At 38.5% G+C, this 22,845-nt stretch overlaps 1 pseudogene; it reads right to left on the minus strand.

Moving 5' to 3' along the window:
• Positions 1 to 16,865: 16,865 nt before the first annotated feature.
• Positions 16,866 to 19,679, minus strand: LOC149749204 (hsp90 co-chaperone Cdc37 pseudogene; annotated as a pseudogene).
• Between the last annotated feature and the right edge of the window lie 3,166 nt (positions 19,680 to 22,845).

Here is a 22,845-nt window from a genome sequence, read left to right on the forward strand (position 1 = left end):
TCCCTCCCACCCTCCCTATCCCACCCCTCTAGGTGGTCACAAAGCACTGAGCTGATCTCCCTGTGCTATGCGGCTGCTTCCCACTAGCTATCTATCTTATGCTTGGTAGTGTATATACACCCATGCCTCTCTCTTGCTTTGTTACAGCTTACCCTTCGCCCGCCCCATATCCTCAAGTCCATTCTCTAGTAGGTCTGTGTCTTTATTCCTGTCTTACCCCTAGGTTCCTCATGACATTTTTTTTTCTTAAATTCCATATATATGTGTTAGCATACAGTATTTGTCTTTCTCTTTCTGACTTACTTCACTCTGTATGACAGACTCTAGGTCTATCCAGAATCTACATCTTAATCGTACAACTTAATATTGTAGCTTCTTGGTCCATGTGCGTGTAAGTTGTACCTCCATCCAAATTAGTTGAAGTGTCTTTTACAAAAGCAGACACAAAGCCTTGTGCTTATGTGTGGCTGGTCTGTATAGTATGCCTAACAGTGTTTAACAAACAGTGGTGTTGCATTAAGAATCAAGTCAATAGTCAAATTTGATTTTGAAACAGACACTCCATGCTCTTCTCCCTCACACTATTTCAACAGTCACTTAAGATAAAATGAATGATGATAGAGTAATCACTATATGGAAAAATATTAATAATATTAATGTTCTGTTTTCTGTCTCAAATGGACAGATACTGTTTTTGTCCTAAAGGATATAAAATAGCAGGGAAATCATCTAAATATTTATCAATTATATTTGCTAGCTAGACTAGACAGTATGGTGGTTAAGAGCAAACTTACCAGCTGCGTAAATTTTCTGTACTTCAGTTTCCTCCTGTGTAAGGTAATACTTATGTCATTGGGTATAGATAAGTTAACATTTGTGAAGTCTGGTGTGCAGTAAGCCTTAGCCACTATTATTATTTTACACCAAATATTTAACTTTCAGAGAAAGATCTTTCCTAGTTCTCTCTAAAGAAAGTTTTTCTCTCACTTTTATGGCTTTTCTTCTTCTTCCACCCACCACCCATCTCACTTAATCTCCCATTTTTTTATTTACTTAAAGTGTGTCAAAACTGTGCCATAGTTTTCTCCTGAGTTTCAGTTAATGCTTCTCTCCTGCACCTACAAGCAGGAAAATATAAAATCTACCTAACCAGATATGGCATCTCTCCCTTACCAATGCCTCATCCCCCAACTGCCTCCCAATGTTTCCATCTGGATGCTAGCAATGGCTATAATTTTGGAGCTTTTATCTAGCAAGAATTAGCTCCTTTAATCCTTAAAGCTGTTCTGGAGTAATTGTTACTCTTTTAACTGAGGGTCAGAGAGGTTAATGACTTAATTGAAAGTCATCACTTAACAGTAGAGTCGAACTGGAAATAAAACACAAACCTATGCTCTTAACAGCACATTAGACTGTCTCAAAGCCATGAAAAATCATCACATTAGAAGTGAAAATTACCATCCCTGCCACCAGCTTCTCCACTGCCATTAGTATTATCACCATTTTCCTTAAGTTACTTCGCATGCTTTCTTTCTTACTTGCATTACATATTTCATCATATATTAAATACTGAAGTATTTTGACCTGCTATGCCTCCCAGACTCAGTGCTCGCCCGCCATCAGCACTCTGGGATGAGCCTCCTTCACTTATGACATGGATTCTGAAAGCAATGTCTGAACAGCTCCTTTTACCTCCAGTCTTCATGCAGCAAACCAGGCTTCCCCGGGCTGTGTATTATTTTAAATGTAACTAAAGAATATACACTACCTATTTTCCTATTTCGTCAAAGTCCATTAGTCAGTAGTATTACCACTCTGGTATTTTTTCATGCCTTATATTCCCAAGTTATTTGAAATTCCCCTACAGTGGAGGTGATTGGTCATTCAATAAAACCTCAGGAAGATGCAGAAAGCACAAGGGAATGCAAGGGAATGACACCCAGGAAAGATCTTGGAATCCAAGGACCTTGGCCCAGATGCACATTTAGGTCTCCATCTGGATATCAACATGAAAACTGATCTCTCTTTACAGGAAAGAGGAAGTCAAAACAGATTCCAAAACCTCTACCTGCACAGATATTTGAAACTTCAGGAAGAGAAGAAGAAAAGGGCAATAACTCTTTGAATAAATAGAAAGATGGTGTCCTAGGTATCATCATTTGGGTTTCTCTAGAAGTGGAGTTTGAGACAAGAACTTAGCCTCAAGCATTTACTTGGGGAGTGGCCTGAGGAAGTAGTGCTGAGGGAGTCGGGAGAGTGACAGAGCAGGAGGAAAAGCCAATATAAAGGTGTGTGATCAAGGTGTGCTGTGGCAAAGGGCTTGCTTCCACAAGACCTCAGAGAAGCACACGGAATGCTTCCCACATTCTCTACCTGAGGACAGGAGGCCAAGCATCTGTCCATTGGTGCTCACTCCCCATTGGCCCAGAGTTGCCCTGACTTCTCTACTATTCGAAGTCCCACTTGCAGGCAAGAGCTAACCTGCCTCCCTTAGTTTGGAGAAAGCTCTGAGGCAAAGAAACAGGAATCTTGACTAATTTGATTACATCAAACATGTTATAATATACCCATATCCCACATAAAATGGTACTGTGTGCCTTAAAATGGGAAGAGATTTTTATAATTTTGTTTTTAAAAGTACCATCTATTTTAATATTGGAATTTTTGTTTCATATTTTTAACTGATTTTCTTTCTAAGTCAAATATTTTTTAAGGTTTCAAATATTTTAACCAAATGGATAAAACAGCCCTGAAACCACCTCCAAAACTGCTCAATAAGAACAAGTAGCTACAAGAACTCTACTCCAAACCCTATGCTTTAAACTGTTGTGGATAGATACTGAGAACTCAAATTCTCTGAAATAGGTATTACAAACCCTAATGCCAGGCAGTAACCATTCCCAGTGCAAACAGGCGTGGAACAAGGACTGTGCAGCACAAAGAAGAAAATCATCAGAGAAATAGAAAACAAAAGCAGAATAGAATAGAGAACCGACCAGGAAAGAGAGATTCTTATCAATTTCACCTGGTAAAGACTTATCAATTTCCCAGTAAAATGAAAGTATAAATGAATATCAGAATCATAAAAGATTGATGTAGTCATCATAGTCCATTTAGCCATCCCATTAACTGTTCAAAATTATGACTCAAAAATGAGGATTTATATTTTCAAATTAATCTTCAGGCTTTCTTTATAAAATACAAATCAGGAGTCTTTCTGGGCATTGATGAAACAAATTGACAATTGTAAAGGTGTGTTCTCCAGAGTAAATGAAGGCAAGAAACACTCTACAAAATACTGCCTTAGCAAAGCTCCTTTTGTCTGCTTCTATTTCTTAATATACTCAGACTGAGGGCCTTATACTGTCTTTCCTCCATTCCCCAGTTCAGAGCCATCCACCATCCCCAATAGACCTTGAGAGAATCATTAACCATCTTTACATCAATGAATCCATCTTCCATGGTACACAACCAGGACCCTACTACACAGAAGTGCCTGTGTGAAAAGAAACTCAGTTGCAAAAAACATGTCCGCAATCCAAAAATCTGCCCATGAGGTTTTCATTAAAGTTCATATTTAAAGGTGCTCTTTATTTCATCTCTCTTGGGACTCTTGACCATTAGAGAGATAGCCTTTCGTTCAAAACAATAAGTCTGTTAAAGTGGAAATTCTTTATGAAAATCACTGTATACATATAAATATACACTCACCAGTCTTTTGACATTAGGCCAAGCTTATTGTTTTCACACCAGTAACACATAGTCTACCATGTCAAGCTTCATTAAAAAAAAAAAATAGTAGTGAAAACTTAAAGATGGAGATGAAACAATCGGAGGACAGAATATATTTTTTCTCCTAAACGTATTGCAGTTTTTTTTTCAGTGATATCTATTTGAATGCAGTTGAAGACTGGGAGATAACAGGGTCCTAAATTTTTGCCCAGGCCCAGTTCTCTTCTATTTCTGCCAATTCAGTATCCTCTGCTTTCTCAAAACTCAGTCTAAAACTCACTTTCTCAAGTGTTTTCACAGACCTCTCCTTGCACTCTTTTGCTCTGAATTTCATTGGCCTGTGACTTTATATGTTCCTGCTTTCTGATTATATGCTTTGTTTTCTAGTCATCAGGTTCTGCAGGATAGTAATGTACATACACCACCAGGGTGTGGTATTTTTCAAACTGCTGGTCATGGTGCCCGTTGTGAAGAATGATACTGATATAGTGGATCCAGCCAAGATTTTTTTTTTAATTAAATAAAATAGGAAATACCAGAGTGCAAAACAAGTAGTAAGTATATAAATTATTTCATGGAACTTTTTTTATTGACATAGTTTCAGGTGTACAACATAATGATTCCATATCTGTGTATATTTCAAAATGATCACTATAAATCTAGTTAATATCCATCACCACATACAGATAAAAATTTTTGTTTCTCATGATGAGAATTTTTAATATCTACTCTTTTAGCTACTTTCACATATACAATACATTGTTACTAACTATAGCCTTTTATAGAAATTTTTTATTTTTATACGTCTGTGTATGATTGTGTGAACTGGATCACACATACAAAGTAATTCTTACTGTGGGTTACAGTTAGAAAAATTTAAAAGCCGCTGATTTAAGCCAGTACTGCTCAAATAGTTATTAGCCAGCAAGTATTCGTTGGTAGCTTTAAAGAAAAATCATTACTCAATATAAAATTTTAATACCTTCATCAGAACGGTCTATAAAATATTAACATATGCAGAAATAGTTATCAATACTTATTTGTGCTAACCACTGCAGATACAAGAAAGAAAAACAGTTCTTTTCTTCAAGAAGTCTAAAAAGTAGTAGAGAAAACAAGTAAAGCAGAAATGTTAATTCAGTACATTAGGACATAAAATCAGAAAGCATGAGAGCACAAAGAAAGTATTCCTAACTCTGTCTCCCAGGAATGGGTTTTTCATTGCCCTAAACCTTTAGAAAATTCTGATCTCTAAAAGGGTCAGAATTTTAGCCAAGAGGATACCTCTGGAGAAAGGTATTCAGCCAACATTCCATGTGATTAGCATCATGTCAGGCTACACAGTGGAAACTCAGCTGGACTAACTAGATTTTCAACCAGGTTTTTAATTCTATTTTTTGACAAGTAAAAGTTGTATATATATATTTAGGTATAAACTTGATATTTTGATATATTTATACATTGTGAAATAATTATCACAAACTAATTAACAGATCTATCTCCTCACATGGTTACTATTTTCTTTCTTCTTTGCTTTTTCTGTGATGAGAACACTTAAGATCTACCCTCTTAAGAAGTTTCAAGTACAATCAGCCCTCCAAATCTGAGGGTTTCATATCTGTGACTCAACCAACTACAGATCAAAAATACTAAAAAAAAAAAGAAACTAGAAATTTCCAAAATGCGAAACCTCAATTTGCTGTGCACCAGCAACTATTCACACAGTATTTACATTTTATTTACAACTATTTACATAGCATTTACATTGTATTAGTTATTATAAGTACTCTAGAGATGATTTAAAGTATCCAAGAGGAGGTGCCTAGGTTATACACAAATACAGTTGATCCTTGAACGATGAGGGGGTTAGGGGATACTGAATACCCCCACACGTATACAGTCAAAAATCTGTGTATAACTTTATAATTGGTTCTCCATATCCATGATTCCAATCCACAGACTCAACCAACTGCAGATTACGTAGTATCATTGTACATATTTGTTGAAAAAATCCACACATATGTGGGCCTGCGTAGTTCAGACCCATGTTGTCCAGAGGTCAGCTGTACTATGCCATTTTATAAAAGGGACTTGAGCATCCACAGATTTTGGTATCTGCTGGGGATCCTGAAACCAATTCCCCATGAATACCAAGGGATGACTATATACAATATAGTACTGTTAATCACAGTCATATTGATACATTAGAGCTCCAGAACTTATTCATCTTGCATAACTGAAACTTGGTACCCTTTGATCAACCTCTCCCCACTTCCCCCTCCCTCCAGCCCCTGACAACCTCCATTCTAGTCTCTGCTTTTATGAGTTTGGCTATTTTAGATTCCACACATAAGTGAGATCATGCAGCATTTATCTTTCTGGGTCTGGCTTATTTCACTTAGCATAATGTTTTCCAGGTTCATCCAAGTTGTCTCAAATGTCAGGATTTCATTGTTTTTAAGGCTGAATAATATTCCATTCTGTATATGTATGTTTCCATTCATTCATGGACAGTTAGATTGTTTTCATATCTTGGCTATTGTGAATAATGCTGCAATAAACATGGGGGTACAGATATCTCTCCAAGTTCCTGATTTCATTTCCTTTTGATATATAACTGGAAGTGAGATTGCTAGATCAGGTGGGAGTTTTAGTTTTTTATTTTTTGAAGATCTCCATACTGTTTTCCATAATAGTTTTACCAATTTACATTCTCACCAACAGTACACAGGATTTCCTATTTTCCACATTCTCACAAATACTTGTAATCTCTTGTCTTTTTGACAGTAGCCAGTCTAACAGATATGAGGTGATATTGTGGTTTTAATTTATGTTTCCCTGGTGATTAGTGATGTTGAGCACTTTTTCATATACCTGTTGGCCGTTTGTATATCTCCTTTTGAAAATGTATATTCAGGTTCTTTGTCCATTTTTCAATCAGTTTATTTAGGGTGGTTTTGGGGTTTTTTTGGTTTTGGTTTTGTTTGTTGTTTTCTATTGAGTTGTATGAACTCATATTTTTTGGATATTAACTTCTTTTCAGATATATGGTTTGCAAATATTTTCTTCCATTCCATAGGTTGCCTTTTCACTCTGTTGCTTGTTGATTGTTCCCTTTGCAGTGAAGAAGCTTATTAGTTTGATGCAATCCCATTTGTTTATTTTTGCTTTTGTTGCCTGTGCTTTTGTTGTCGTATTCAAAAAAATCATTGCCCTGACCAATGCCAAGATGTTTAAATTCTCCAGAGGGAGATGAACAAGAATCAATAAATATAATAAATAAGAAAAATATACCACATGTTGGAAATTAATAACAATGGAAAGAAAAAGGAAAGCTAAGTAAGAGTGATCAGGAGGGCCAGGAACTTTAAATAGCCTGGCCAAAGTAATCCTCATTGATATGTAGACATTTGAGAAAACACTTGAAAAAGATGAAAAAAAAAAAAAAAAGAGAGATGATATAGAGTTTTGATGTGATAGCCAGAGACTAATGGATAAATAATTTAGAAAAAGTATAAATTTCTCTTTTGAGAGTGTTATTGACATTTAAGTCTATCCTAAATGTAATATATCTAAGAAAAGAGAAAATAAATAAACTCTGGTATACGTTATTCAAAATAATTTTGATTGCAAAAATTTTTTTTATAGATTTCTTTTTATTTTTTAATGATTGATCAGATGGAATAGAGAATTAAGCTTTAGAATCCCAGCTGGTGAGAACCCTGGAATATACAAAATACAGAAAGGTGGTTTTAGGATTTTGTGGTTGAAATTTGAACTCTTGTGATTTTTCTTGTATAAATTAAAATATTATTGATCCTGGTGGCTCAACCCCAGCCTCAGTCTCCTAGATAATACATGTTCATAATAGCATTTTAACTTGCTGAATCTTTGGATAGATGCTACTATGATCCTACTGAAATACTGTTTTACCAACTAATATTTTCAGGATGTTTTGAGAGTAGCAAAATTTTGAGAGAATGAACCATAAATTTTAATGTTTAGTATTATATACTCTATAGTTCTTTGACATAGTAGGACATTGATAAATATTTTGACTGACATTTGCAAATATAGAGAGAAGCAAATATGCACATGTTTTTTGCTTTTTTATTTCATTTGAGAAAGTTGCAGATGCAGTTAGAAATTCTTATTTATATAGAGCTAATAATCATTACAGTGGTTTTTATATTGAACCAAAACTCCTTGTAAATTCTGTTGACCTAATTATGCCCTCCATTGTGAAAAAAAGCAATAAGTGCAACTATTTTACCTTTTATTGAGGATGATCTATGAAAGCTTTACATATGTTATTTCATTAAATCACCTCATCTCATAATGATTCCCATTTACACACAGGGATGTTGAACGTCAGAAAGGAGGTAACTTTGCCAGGACTGCACAGCCACTTGGTGCTGGATATAAACTCCTGTAAGTCCGAGTCCACCACTGGTGCCCCTGCTCCTCTCTCTAGGGTGGGTCTCTTCTTCCTGATTAAAGCCTCACAAATAGTTGAAATTGTGATTTTCTCTTCCCCAATTGGTCTATAACCTCTTCCCTTCACAGTTCCCACTACTTCCCATTTCTTTGCACACACTGTGGTTCCTTTAATCTTATTGTCTCCTCCATACCTGACAAACTGTCCATGTCTGCTGAAACGGATTCCCACTGTAAAGGATTTTGAACTAAGTACACTTGACATATTGAATGAAGTCAAATAGTGAACACATTCATAGGTCAAGCCTACAATCTATAAGAGTTTAGTCTTTAGGATCCTCTTTACTTGGGAGATTTCTGAAAGGTCCCACATTACCATTGTTTGTCTTCCATCTCCAGCTTTCTTCCTGATGACAAAATCAACAGACAACACAGAGCAGGAGACTGGGTCCTCTCCCTTGTCATCTTCCAGACTCTTCAGTGTCTCATACTCTAGGTAAAGCTATGGCCAAAAATAAACCATTTTTAAAAATAAGACTATAACATTAGAAATCAGTCTTTTGAAATCCCTCTTCTTCCTTTATTTTACTACCTAATACAGCAGTATCAGCATCATTTTTGCTTCCTCTGGCAACTGAAGAACCACTTTTCCACCCCCTGAGTGGAGTGTAGACTGACTGCAGCATTACGAGTGCCTTCCCAAGGACATCGTGTGCTAGTTTGTCATCGCCTGCCTGAAAGGTACAAGGCATCCTTCCTGCCTTTCTCAGATTCTTCAATGTGTCAAGTGTACAAAATCGAAAGAATAACTTCATATTAAGTTAATATAGGAGAGATGGAAAACATGCTATGACAAAAATTCCTGTTGAATAAATTCTAACACCCATCTAAATACTTGTTCTCATACAATTAATCTCCCTATCTTAAAATTAAAATAAAGTTTTGTTCATTAAAATCCCACACAGAACATTGTAATGGTTTAAATACTGCAGCGTCTCATTTTATCCCATAAACCTTTACATTTGAATAGTTCCTTACAGATTATAAAGCACCTTTAGATCCATGTTATGTACTCTGAGAGCTAGAAGGGAATCTTAAAATTACTAAAACAATCCCATAATTTCCTCTGATTCTCACAGCAATTCTATGAAGTGTTTATCCAAGTGTTGAGTTGATACTGAGTCTGAGTCTCAACTGATGGTTGAGACTGAGCCCAGAGACTTTTACATACTTTTCTAGATCTCAGAGTTAAAAAGTGGGACCTGACCTCCAAATCACAGCTCAGTGCTTCTTCTAAAGTATCATGCTGTCACTCCACTAACTGATGCCTACTAAGGAATTTGTTATTTAGCTAAACGAATTTTCTAGAAAGCTAGAGCTTTATCCCATTAAGTGGTTAGGTATTCATCGTCATTGTAAATAGTCATTATTATTTTCCTTAAACATTACACTTGTATATACCTGCCGAAAATAACTCTGTGCTCTCCTTTAAAGGAAGGCTTTGTTCTATCTTGTTCCAAAATCCAACAGCAAATGATTATAGGAATACAGCAACAAAATGTGACAGAAAATGTTGAAACTGAAAATTAAACTTTTTTTTTTAGATTTAGAAAGACTTGGATTAAAGACTCTTCTTTGGGTGAAGGAGGTCAAAAGTTACAAATTTCCACTTATAAAATAAACAAGTCCTGGGGATGTAATGTACAGCATAGTGACTATGGTTAATAATCCTGGGACTTCCCTGGTGGTGCAGTGGTTTGGAATCCGCCTGCCAATGCAGGGGACATGGGTTCGAGCCCTGGTCCGGGAAGATCCCATGTGCCACGGAGCAACTAAGCCTGTGTGCCACGGCTGCTGGGCCTGTGCTCTGGAGCCCGCGAGCCACAATGAGAAACCTGCACAGCACAATGAAAAGTAGCCCTCGTTTGCCACAACTAGAGAAAGCCTGCAAGCAGCAACAAAGACCCAACACAGCCAAAAATAAATAAATAAATGAATAAATAAATTTATTAAAAAAATAATAATCCTGTATACCAAAAAAGCATGCAGATGGCCAACAGGCCATGAAAAATTGTTCAACATTGCTAATTTTTAGAGAAATGCAAATCAAAACCACAATGAGGTATCTCCTCACTCTGATCAGAATGGTCATCATCAAAAAGTCTACAAATAATAAATATTAGAGAGGATGTGGAGGAAAAAGTACCCTCCTACGCTGCTGATGGGAATGTAAATTGGTACAGCCACTATGGAGAACAGTATGGAGGTTCCACAAGATTCGTCCTTCTTGGTTTCCTTTATCCTGCCCGCCCCTCTGTAAATATTTCCTTCATAAAAAATGTCTTCAAAAATCCTAGCTAAGCGTGCTATCTGTTTCCTGTCAGGACTTGGATTGATTACACTGATCAATAAATACTGAGTATTTTTTTTTAACATTGCTGTATGATCCAGCAATCCCACTCCTGGGCATATATCTGGAGAAAACTCTAACTTGAAAAGATAGATGCACTCCAATGTTCATAGCCGCAGTACTTACAATAGCCAAGACATGGAAGCAACTTAAATGCTCATAGAAAGATGAATGGATAAATAAGATGTGATATATATATATATATATATATATATATATATATATATAGTGGAATATTACTCAGCTATCAAAAAGAATGATATAGTGCCATGTGCAGCACCATAAATGGACCTAGAGACTGTCATATTAAGTGAAGTAAGTCAGATGGAAAGACAAATGTCACCTGATAATACTTATACGTGGAATCTTAAAAAATGATACAAATGACACAGACCAACATGCTGTACTCCTAGGGACCCCTTCAGAGGGTGATAGAATGAAAAGAGATTGATGACCAGGAGCCACTGAGAAGCGAAGACTCTCCCTCCTCTATTATGCTGATTAAGGAGCATAAAATTAGTGACCAAGACTAAGGAAATAAAATCACTTGGTCCTGCCCACAGCTACTCCTGGATCCCTCATTCCTAACAACTCCTCAGCACAGGGTGTTTCATACTCCAAAGTTGTACTCAAGTACAGTATTTGTTTAATAAATGTCAGTTCATTAGACTTTGGTTAATCATAAAGATAGATATTAAAATAGCTTTCTAAACCTAGATAAAATCTATCTCTAACAGAGATTGGTATTGTGGGTGAAAGACATGATAACAACCTAAAAGAAGTATCTTTAAATTGAGGCACATAACTGTTCCACCCACCTTTCCTCCTTACTGCCAGCTGGAAAAATCACGTGATGCATGGAGCTCAAGCAGCCTCATTGGACCATGAGACGAGGGTCATGCTCAGGGAAGTGAAAAAAAAGCTACAAAGAGGCTAGGTCCCTGCCAACTTTATGGAACTCTCATGTTTACTCTTTACTCCCCAAATTCCATACTTATGTGGAAGAAATGGACCTCATGTGTTTAAATCATTTTTGAGTTGGGTGTTCTGCCTTTTGAGCTAAATCTAATCCAGAAAGTTATACCACACATGCTTCTTTTCACTTTCCAGATTCCAAAATGTTCTTTCTATAAACTTCTCTCCTGCTCTCCTTGTCCTTATATATTTACCAAAACAAAATAAAAGTACTGCTTTTTGATATTTTAATGAGCTTTCAGTAGAAAATGCCTATAAATATATGTGTCCAGTCTACCATCTTTAATAAAAAAACAAACAAACAAAAAAAAAACTGTCTTGATTACTGACCAATGATGCAAATTAAAAAACAGAAATAGACTCACAGACATAGAAAACAGACTTAAGGTTACCAAAGCAGTTAGTGGTGGGGTGGGTGGGGAGACAAATTAGGATTTGGGATAGCATATACACACTACTATATATGAAATAAACAACAAGGACCTACTATATGGTACAGGGAATGATATTCAATATCTTGTAACAACATATAATCGAAAATAATCTGAAAAAGAGTATATATATATGACTGAATCACTGTGCTGTACATCTGAAACTAACACAACATTGTAAATCAAATATACTTCAATTAAAAAAACAAAATTAAATAAACCATAATGTTATAAAAGACCACAGATCCCTACAATATAGAAAAATAATAATAATCCTGTGTAGCATATTTGAAGGCTGCTAAGAGAGCACACCTTAATATTTCTCATCTCAAGAAAAAAATTGTAACTGTGTGGTGACAGATATTGACTAGACTTATTATGGCAATCATTTTGAAATATATACAAATATTATATCATTGTGTTGTATATCTGAAATTAATATAATGTTTTATGTCAATTATACCTCAATAAATTTTTTAAGATAATAACTTAAGCACTAAAAATAAGAAGACTGTTCTTTGGAATTATGACATAAAATCAAATCATAAAATCTGTATTTGTCATGTTTGTCAGTAAGTGCCACCCTCAGGAAAACACAGTCTGGTTAAGAGCAGGGGCTATGTGCCACATGAAGCAGCTGACTGAGCTGGAAGAGCTTTTCCTTCAGGGGCCTATAGACCCATGTCAGTGACCTACCATCTGTATGTGTCTCACTTCTCTGTGTCTCACTTTCCTCCTCTGTAAATTTGTGATAATACCTACTTCACATAATGTCTGACATACTTTCCATTGGCCTCAACTCTTTTTCTGTACTTCTGTGTCCCATTTCTCTGCTGACTTGTAAAGACCACATCAGCTTGGCTGCCAAGCCTGTATTCTGGACAAGGGGAAGCACTGTCAGGAGATGGGAAGGAAGGAGGAGTGAGAATTCAGGGGAAGTCTCCCTCCTGCCCCCTGACTTTGCAGGGAACTTCCCTGACTACAGCTCAGGCTGAACAACCCTCCTCTGGCTCTGGGTCACCAAGGAATACTGTACCTTCTGTGCCCCTTTATGTCAGGGGCTGATGACTTTCTACGGTGCTAGTCCCAGGATGAACCCACAAGATTCACCCTTCTTGGTTCCCTTTATCCTGCCCGCCCATCTGTAAATAGTTCCTTCATAAAAAATGCCTTCAAAAATCCTAGCTAAGCGTGCCATCTGTTTCCTGTCAGGACTTGGGTTGATTACACTGATCAATAAATACTGAGTATTTTTTTAAAACATCTTTAGTGGAGTATAATTGCTTTACATTGCTGTATAACAAAGTGATTCAGATATATATATATATACACATATATCCCCATATCCCCTCCCTCTTGGGCCTCCCTCCCACCCTCCCTATCCCACAGCTCTAGGTGGACACAAAGCACCGAGCTGATCTCCCTGTGCTACGTGGCTGCTTCCCACTAGCTATCTGTTTTATATTTGGTAGTGTACATATGTCCATGCCACTCGCTCACTTTGTCCCAGCTTCCCCTTCCCCTTCCCCGTGTCCTCAAGTCCATTCTCTACGTCTGTTTCTTTATTCCTCTCCTGCCCCTAGGTTCTTCAGAACCTTTTTTTTTTTTAGATTCCATATATGTGTGTTAGCATACAGTGTTTGTTTTTCTCTTTCTGACTTACTTCACTCTGTATGACAAACTCTAAGTGCATTCACTTCACTACAAAAAACTAAGTTTCATTCCTTTTCATGGCTGAGTAATATTCTATTGTATATATGTGCCACATCTTCTTTATCAATTCATCTGTCGATGAACACTTAGGTTGTTTCCATGTCCTGGCTATTGTAAATACAGCTGCAATGAACATTGTGGTACATGACTCTTTTTAAATTATGGTTTTCTCAGGGTATATGCTCAGCAGTGGGATTGCTGGGCCATACGGTAGTTCTATTTTTAGATTTTTAAGGAACCTCCATACTGTTCTTCATAGTGGCTGTATCAACTAACATTCCCACCAACAGTGCAAGAAGGTTCCCTTTTCTCCACACCCTCTCCCACATTTATAGTTTGTAGATTTTTTGATCATGGTCATTCTGACCAGTGTGAGGTGATACCTCATTGTAGTTTTGATTTGCATTTCTCTAATGATTAATGTTGAGCAACCTTTCATGTGTTTGTTGGCAATCTGTATATCTTCTTTGGAGAAATCTCTATTTAGATCTGTGGCCCATTTTTGGATTGGGTTGTTTGTTTTTTTGTTATTGAGCTGCATGAGCTGCTTGTATATTTTGGAGATTAATACTTTGTCAGTTGCTTCATTTGCAAATATATTCTCCCATTCTGACGGTTGTCTTTTTGTCTTGTTTATGGTTTCCTTTGCAGTGCAAAAGCTTTTAAGCTTCATTAGGTCCCATTTGTTTATTTTTGTTTTTATTTCCATTTCTCTAGGAGGTGTGTCAAAAAGGGTCTTGCTGTGATTATGTCATAGAGTGTTCTATGTTTTCCTTTAAGAGTTTGATAGTATCTGGCCTTCCATTTAGGTCTTTAATCCATTTTGAGTTTATTTTTGTTTATGGTGTTAGGGAGTGTTCTAACTTCATTCTTTTACTTGTAAATGTACAGTTTTCCTAGCACCACTTATTGAAGAGGCTGTCTTTTCTCAATTGTATATTCTTGCCTCCTTTATCAAAAATAAGGTGACCATACATGTGTGGGTTTATCTCTGGGCTTTCTATCCTATTCCATTGATCTATATTTCTGTTTTTGTGCCAGTACCATACTGTCTTGATTACTGTTGCTTTATAGTAGGGTCTGAAGTCTGGGAGCTTGATTCCTCTGACTCCATTTTTCTTTCTCAACATTGCTTTTGCTATTCAGGGTCTTTTGTGTTTCCATACAAATTGTGAAATTTTTTGTTCTAGTTCTGTGAAAAATGCCAGTGGAAGTTTGAGAGGGATTGCATTGAATCTGTAGATGGCCTTGGGTAGTACAGTCATTTTCACAATGTTGATTCTTCCAATCCAAGAACATGGTATATCTCGCCTTCTGTTTGTATCATCTTTAATTTCTTTCATAAGTATCTTATAGTTTGCTGCATACAGGTCTTTTGTCTCCTTAGGTAGGTTTATTCCTAGGTATTTTATTCATTTTGTTGCAATGGTAAATGGGAGTGTTTCCTTAATTTCTCTGTCAGATTTTTCATCATTAGTGTATAAGAATTCAAGAGATTTCTGTGCATTAACTTTGTATCCTGCAACTTTACCAAATTCATTCATTAGCTCTAGTTTCTCATACAGTCTTTAGGATTCCCTATGTATAGTATCATGTCATCTGCAAACAGTGACACCTTTACTTCTTCTTTTCTGATTTGGATTCCTTTTATTTCTTTTTCTTCTCTGATTTAGCTGTGGCTAAAACCTCCAAGGCTATGTTGAATAATAGTGGTGAGAGTAGACAACCTTGTCTTGTTCCTGATCTTAGTGGAAAGGCTTTCAATTTTTCACAATTAAGCATGAGGTTGGCTGTGAGTTTGTCATATATGGCCTTTATTATGTTGAGGTAAGTTCCCTCTAAGCCTACTTTCTGGAGTGTTTTTATCATAAATAGGTGTTGAATTTTGTCAAAAGCTTTCTCTGCATCTATTGAGATGATCATATGGTTTTTATCCTTCAGTTTGTTAATATGGTGTATCACATTGATTGATTTGCATGTATTGAAGAATCCTTGCATTCCTGGGGAAAACCTCACTTGATCATGGTGTATGATCCTTTTAATGTGCTGTTGGATTCTGTTTGCTAGTATTTTGCTGAGGACTTTTGTATCTATGTTCATCAGTGATATTGGCCTGTAGTTTTCTTTCTTTGTGACATCTTTGTCTGGTTTTGGTATCAGGGTGATGGGGGCCTCATAGAATGAGTTTGGGAATGTTCCTCCCTCTGCTATATTTTGGAGTAGTTTGAGAAGGATAGGTCTTAGCTCTTCTCTAAATGTTTGATAGAATTCGCCTGTGAAGCCATTTGGTCCTGGGCTTTCATTTGTTGGAAGATTTTTAATCACAGTCTCAGGTTCAGTGCTTGTGATTGGTATGTTTATATTTTCTGTTTCTTCCTGGTTCAGTTGTGGAAGGTTGTGCTTGTCAAAGAATTTGTCCATTTCTTCCAGATTGTCCATTTTATTGGCATGTTGTTGCTTGTAGTAATTTCTCATGATCCTTTGTAATTCTGCGGTGTCAGTTATTGCTTCTCCTTTTTCATTTCCAATTCTATTGATTTAAATCTTCTCTCTTTTTTTCTTGATGAGTCTGGCTAATGGTTTATCAATTTTGTTTATCTTCTCAAAGAACTAGCTTTTAATTTTATTGATCTTTGCTATTGTTCCCTTCATTTCTTTTTCATTTATTTCTGATCTGAGCTTTATGATTTCTTTCCTTCTGCTAACTTTTAGGTATTTTTTGTTTTTCTTTATCTAATTGCTTTAGGTGTAAGCTTAGATTGTTTATTTGAGATGTTTCTTGCTTCATGACGTAGGATTGTATTGCTATAAATTTTCCTCTTAAAACTGCTTTTGCTGCATCCCGTAAGTTTTAGTTCATCATGTTTTCATTGTCATTTGTTTCTAGGTATTTTTTGATTTCCTCTTTGATTTCTTCCATGTTCCCTTGGTTATTATGTAGTGTATTGTTTAACCTCCATGTGTTTATATGTTTTACAGATTTTTTCCTGTAACTGATATCTAGTCTCATAGTGCTGTGGTTGGAAAAGATGCTTGATATGATTTTATTTTTCTTAAATTTACCAAGGCTTGATTTGTGACCCGAGATATGATCTATCCTGGAGAATGTTCCATGAGCACTGAGAAAAATATGTATTCTGTTGTTTTTGGATGGAATGTCCTATAAATATCAATTAAGTCCATCTTGTTTAATGTATCATTTAAAGCTTGTGTTTCCTTATTTATATTCATTTTGGATGATCTGTCCATTGGTTAAAGTGGGTTGTTAAAGTCCCCTATGATTATGTTACTGTCAATTTCCCCTTTTATGCCTGTTAGCATTTGCCTTATGTATTGAGGTGCTCCTATGTTGGGTGCATAAATATTTACAATTGTTATATCTTCTTCTTGGACTGATCCCTTGATCATTATGTAGAGTCCTTCTTTGCCTCTTGTAAGAGCCTTTATTTTTAAGTCTATTTTGTCTGATATGAGAATTGCTACTCTAGCTTTCTTTTGATTTCCAGTTGCATGGACTATCTTTTTCTATTCCCTCACTTTCAGTCTGTATGTGTCCCTGGGTCTGAAGTGAGTCTCTTATATGCAGCATATATATGGGTCTTGTTTTTGTATCCATTCAGCCAGTCTACGTCTTTTGGTTGGAGCATTTAACCCATTTACATTTAAGGTAATTATCCATATGTATGTTCCCATTACCATTTTCTTAATTGTTTTGGGTTTTTTATTGTAGTTCTTTTCCTTCTCTTGTGTTTCCTACCCAGAGAAGTTCCTTTACATTTGTTGTAAAGCTGGTTTGGTGGTGCTGAATTCTCTTACCTTTTGCTTGTCTGTAAAGGTTTTAATTTCTCCCTTGAATCTGAATGAGATCCTTGCTGGGTAGAGTAACTTTAGTTGTAGGTATTTCCCTTTCATCACTTTAAATATGTCCTGCCACTCCCTTCTGGCTTGCAGAGTTTCTGCTGAAAGATCAGCTGTTAACCTTATTGGGATTCCCTTGTGTGTTATTTGTTGTTTTTCCCTTGCTGATTTTAATTTTTTTCTTTGAATTTAATTTTTGTTAGTTTGATTAATATGTGTCTTGGTGTGTTTCTCCTTGGATTTATCCTGTATGGGACTCTCTGCACTTCCTGGACTTGATTGACTATTTCCTTTCCCATATTAGAGAAAATTTCAACTATAATCTCTTCAAATATTTTTTCAGTCCCTTTCTTTTTCTCTTCTTATTCTGGGGTCCCTATAATTCGAATGTTGGTGTGTTTAATGTTGTCCCAGAGGTCTCTGAGACTGTCCTCAATTCTTTTCATTCTTTTTTCTTTATTCTGCTCTGTGGTAATTATTTCCACTATTTTATCTTCCAGGTCACTTATCCATTCTTCTGCTTCAGTTATTCTTCTATTGATTCCTTCTAGAGTATTTTTAATTTCATTTTTCTGTTGTTCTTTATTGTTTGCTCTTTAGTTCTTCTAGGTCCTTGTTAAATGTTTATTGTATTTTCTCCATTCCATTTCCATGATTTTGCATATCTTTAATAACAGTACTGAGTTCTTTTTCAGGTAGACTGCCTATTTCCTCTTAATTTGTTTGGTCTGGTGAGTTTTTACTTTGCTCCTTCATCTGTTGTATATTCGAAGATAATTGCTGTTTACTATATAGAATACTCAGTGTGGATGAACAGTGAAAACATAGCCCACAGTGACTGGAGCAAGCCCCTCTGCTGGGGACCCCATCCCTACCCCGTGGACCAGGCTGGCAACCTCTACCCGTCCCTGGATCCCCGAGCCTTTTGCATAATGCTGAAGTGGGGCGAGCTGCAGGCAGTGAAGTCCCTTGACTCAAAGTAAAGACTTGGATGAGCACTGGGGGTATGGCGGTGGTGGAGAGGTTGGGCAGGCCCCTACAGGCTAGGTGGGGGAGCAGCAAAAGTGGAGGAAGCCAGGAGCTAGGGAGATGTTGTCTATTTTTGTTTTCTGAAAAGGGGCACACAGGGACCTGCAGGCAGTCAGGCAGCAGCTGAGGTGGGTCATGCGCTGACATCTTTCTCATCACCTGGCTTGGAGGCTTCCAGCAAAGGATCCCTGGGACTCGTCTCCTCCTCCTCCTTGGCCTCGTTGGACTTGGAGTTGGGGACCCAGAGGCTGGAGTTGATGCAATGATGCATGTGGTACTTCATGTCGGTGGGATCCATCTTGCTGACAGCATCTTGTAGAATCTGCACATCATTCACCTCAAAGCATTTCTGGAGTTCCTCAGGGAGGGACTCGTATACCTCAATGGGGTCCAGGCTGCTCGGACAAGCTGCTGCTTGCACTCCTCCTCCTCGTACTCTTTCATGACCTTCTTGATGCGCAGCTTGGCCCGGCCCCGCACGCAGTCTTTGAAGGCCTCCAGCTCGTCATTGAAGCCCTCCATGTACTGACCGTCGGCAGTCTTGATCTTGGTGAAGAACTGCCAGAAGCAGGCACGAGGGTCCACCTTCAGGCTCTTGGCCAGCTCCAGGATGAACTGCATGACAATGGTCTGGTGGGCCACCTGCTCCATCAGTACACATTTCTCCTCTGCCTTTAGGTCAAAGCACAAAATAACCAGGTAGTTGGCGGTCTCCTCGCACACCAGGTGGATGTTGTCCAACAGGTGCTTCTGGCTGTCATCCCAGCAGTGGAGCATGCTGAAGTGCTTGATCTGTTTCTCATAATTTTCCATCAAAGTTTTGTGTTTCTGTTCCCTCACCTCCTCCAAATTCACCTCCGCCTGCTCAGGCTTGGTATTGACCATGCTCTTGCTGAAGCCGTCCTTGCTGAGCGTGTCCATGTTCCAGGGCATGCTCTTCTCCTTCTTGCGCATCTCCTCTAGCTTCTGCTCCCAGCTTCACTCCTCCTTGCGCAGCTGCTGTGCCTTAGCCTGCAACCGTTACAGCTGCCCTCACCCTTGGCCACCTCCAGCCCTTTCAGCTTCCACTGGCACTCGGACACCTGTCTTCTCATTTTGCTTAACTTACTGTGTTTGGGGTCTCCTTTTTGCCGGCTGCAGGTTTGTAGTTCCCATTGTTTTTGGTGTCTGCCCCCCAGTGGGTAAGGTTGGTTCAATGGGTTGTGTAGGCTTCCTGGTGGAGGGGACTGGTGCCTGTGTTCTGGTGGATGAGGCTGGATCTTGTCTTTCTGGTGGGCAGGACCATGTCCGGTGGTGTATTTTGGGATGTCTGTGACCTTATGATTTTAGGCAGCCACTCTGCTAATGGGTGAGAATGTGTTCCTGTCTTGCTGGTTGTTTGGCATGGGGTGTCCAGCATGGGAGCTTGCTGGTCATTGAGTGGAGCTGGGTCTTAGCATTGAGACGGAGATCTCTGGGAGACCTCTCGCCAATTGAAATTACATAGGGCCAGGTTGGCTCTGGTGGCTTAATGTCCTGAATTTGGCTCTCCCACCTCAGAAGTTCAGGCCTGACACCCGGCCGGAGCACCAAGACCCTGTCAGCCACATGGCCACGGACATGGGAGGGAGTTTCTTGCCTTTTGGGAAGTCTGAGGTCTTCTACCAGTGTTAAGTCGGTGTTCTGTAGGAGTTGTTCCACATGTAGATGTATCTTTGATGTATTTTGGGGGAGAAAGGTGATCTCCATGTCTCACTCCTCTGTCATCTTTTTTTTTTTTTTTTTTTGTGGTACGCGGGCCTCTCACTGTTGTGGCCTCTCCCATTGCAGAGCACAGGCTCCAGACGCGCAGGCTCAGTGGCCTTGGCTCACGGGCCTAGCCACTTCGCGGCATGTGGTATCCTCCCAGACCGGGGCACGAACCCGTGTCCCCTGCATCAGCAGGCGGACTCTCAACCACTGTGCCACCAGGGAAGTCCTCCTCTGTCTCTTGAAGGTCCTCCCCTGTCACTCTCAAACTCCACGGTCAGTGAGAAAAGCAATGAGCAATGAAGGGCTCAGTGTGGGTACTGTCAATACTGAATATTATTATCATAAGTCCTAAACTTTTCATACCTTTTGTAGACACTATACATTTGGAAAACATGGTCATAAATGAAGAGCAGAGAATTCATGGAAGGTTCCTACAGAAAACAGGCACTGAGGATGTGAGGACGATCTGACCACAACAGCTGTCTCTCCTTTGATGGCCAGGGGTGATTTGGTTGATCTGAATATATATATACATATATATTAGATAGCATGTAAGTTTTTTTGTTTATTTTACCAGAGAAAGCAGTTTTAAAATGAAACCAAGAAACTGGTAAAAAAGATAATCAAAGGTGGCTCCTCTTTTATGTGCTTACTCTCCATGGCCTGCTTGTCCGTCCATCTACGACCCCCGGCATGAGAATGCAAACAGACATTCCATTGAAGGGATTTCAAGGAAGGGAAGAAGTAACACACAGAATGTTATTGAGTATGTTTGTAGGGTGGGTGGGAGAGTTTCTGCTGTTAAAGAATTCTGCCTCTGGGGCTTCCCTGGTGACGCAGTGGTTGAGAGCCCGCCTGCCGATGCAGGGGACACGGGTTCGTGCCCCGGTCCGGGAATATCCCACATGCCGCGGAGCGGCTGGGCCTATGAGCCATGGCCGCTGAGCCTGTGCTCCGCAACGGGAGAGGCCACAACAGTGAGAGGTCCGTGTACCGCAAAAAAAAAAAAAAATAGAATTCTGCCCTTGGCCCTAGGCACTCTGCCTGTTTAGGTGCAGGTGGGAGCTTGCACTCTCACTCTCATAGTTTCTGCCTCACAAGGCTTCCTCTCCTCATTCCCTGACCTCCTTTCTCCTTGTTGCTCTCTCTTGTCTGCCACGAGGATTATAGCCATGGTCACCCAGTACCACCTGGAGCCATCAGTCTTTCAGTCAGGCAAAAGATTTTCCCGGAGTCAGATGATACAAAACTTACATAAAATCACATGTATCTACTTTGCTTTTCTATACGGAAGGCTTTTCCATTCATTAAAAATAAATTGTGGGAATGTAAATTGATACAATCACAATGGAGAACAGTATGGAGGTTCCTTAAAAAACTAAAAATAGAACTACCCAGCAATCCCACTACTGGGCATATACCCTGAGAAAACCATAATTCAAAAAAAGTCATGTACCACAATGTTCATTGCAGCACTATTTACAATAGACAGGACATGGAAGCAACCTAAGTGTCCATCGACAGATGAATGGATAAAGAAGATGTGGCACATATATACAATGGAATATTACTCAGCCATAAAAAACAAACAAAATGAAGTTATTTGTAGTGAGGTGGATGGACCTAGAGTCTGTCATACAGAGTGAAGTAAGTCAGAAAGAGAAAAACAAATACCGCATGCTAACACATATATATGGAATATTAAAAAAAATGGTATTGGTGAACCTAGTGGCAGGGCAGGAATAAAGACGTAGACATAGAGAGTGGACTTGAGAACACAGGGAAGGGGGAAGGGTAAGCTGGGACGAAGTGAGAGAGTGCCATTGACATACATACACTACCAAATGTAAAATGGCTAGTGGAAAGCAGCCGCATAGCACAGGTAGATCAGCTCGGTGCTTTGTGACCACCTAGAGGGGTGGGATAGGGAGGGTGGGAGGGAGGGAGATGCAAGAGGGAAGAAATATGGGAACATATGTATATGTATAACTGATTCACTTTGTTATAAAGCAGAAACTAACACACCATTATTGTAAAGCAATTGTACTCCAATAAAGGTGTTATACTCCAATAAAGGTGTTAAAAAAGGAAAAAAGAAAATATATGGATCGTTCCCTCAGGACCTCAACTGGTAAACACTGTCTGCACATTTACATCACATTCTCATTTTACTGTAGATAATAAAAATAAAGTTAGCTGTTTCCAGCCCTGCTCTGATCCTCTGTGAGAAATAGAAACTGTCAGAGATGAAACAGTAACACATAAGCAACCCTGGCATCTTTCAGTCCCTTATAGGAAATTCTGAGGTATGGAAAGAAAACAACTGAAAAATCAATGGTCTAGTTCATATTTTAAATAACGAAGAAGGCTGAAGTAGACTCTTCCATATCATCACCCTATCGTATATAAACTACCCAGGCGTGTTCCCACACAAATCTCTGGCTAAATCTGTAAGGGGCAGTACTGTCCCCTCGAAGACTCCCACCCCTCGTTCCAGAAAGCCTAGATTTATACCAGAGGGAAAAATTT

The sequence above is a fragment of the Delphinapterus leucas genome, chromosome 5, assembly GCF_059928025.1.
Source record: "Delphinapterus leucas isolate spDelLeu-1000000601 "Yukka" chromosome 5, BTC_Dleu_Yukka2, whole genome shotgun sequence".
NCBI lineage: Eukaryota > Metazoa > Chordata > Mammalia > Artiodactyla > Monodontidae > Delphinapterus > Delphinapterus leucas.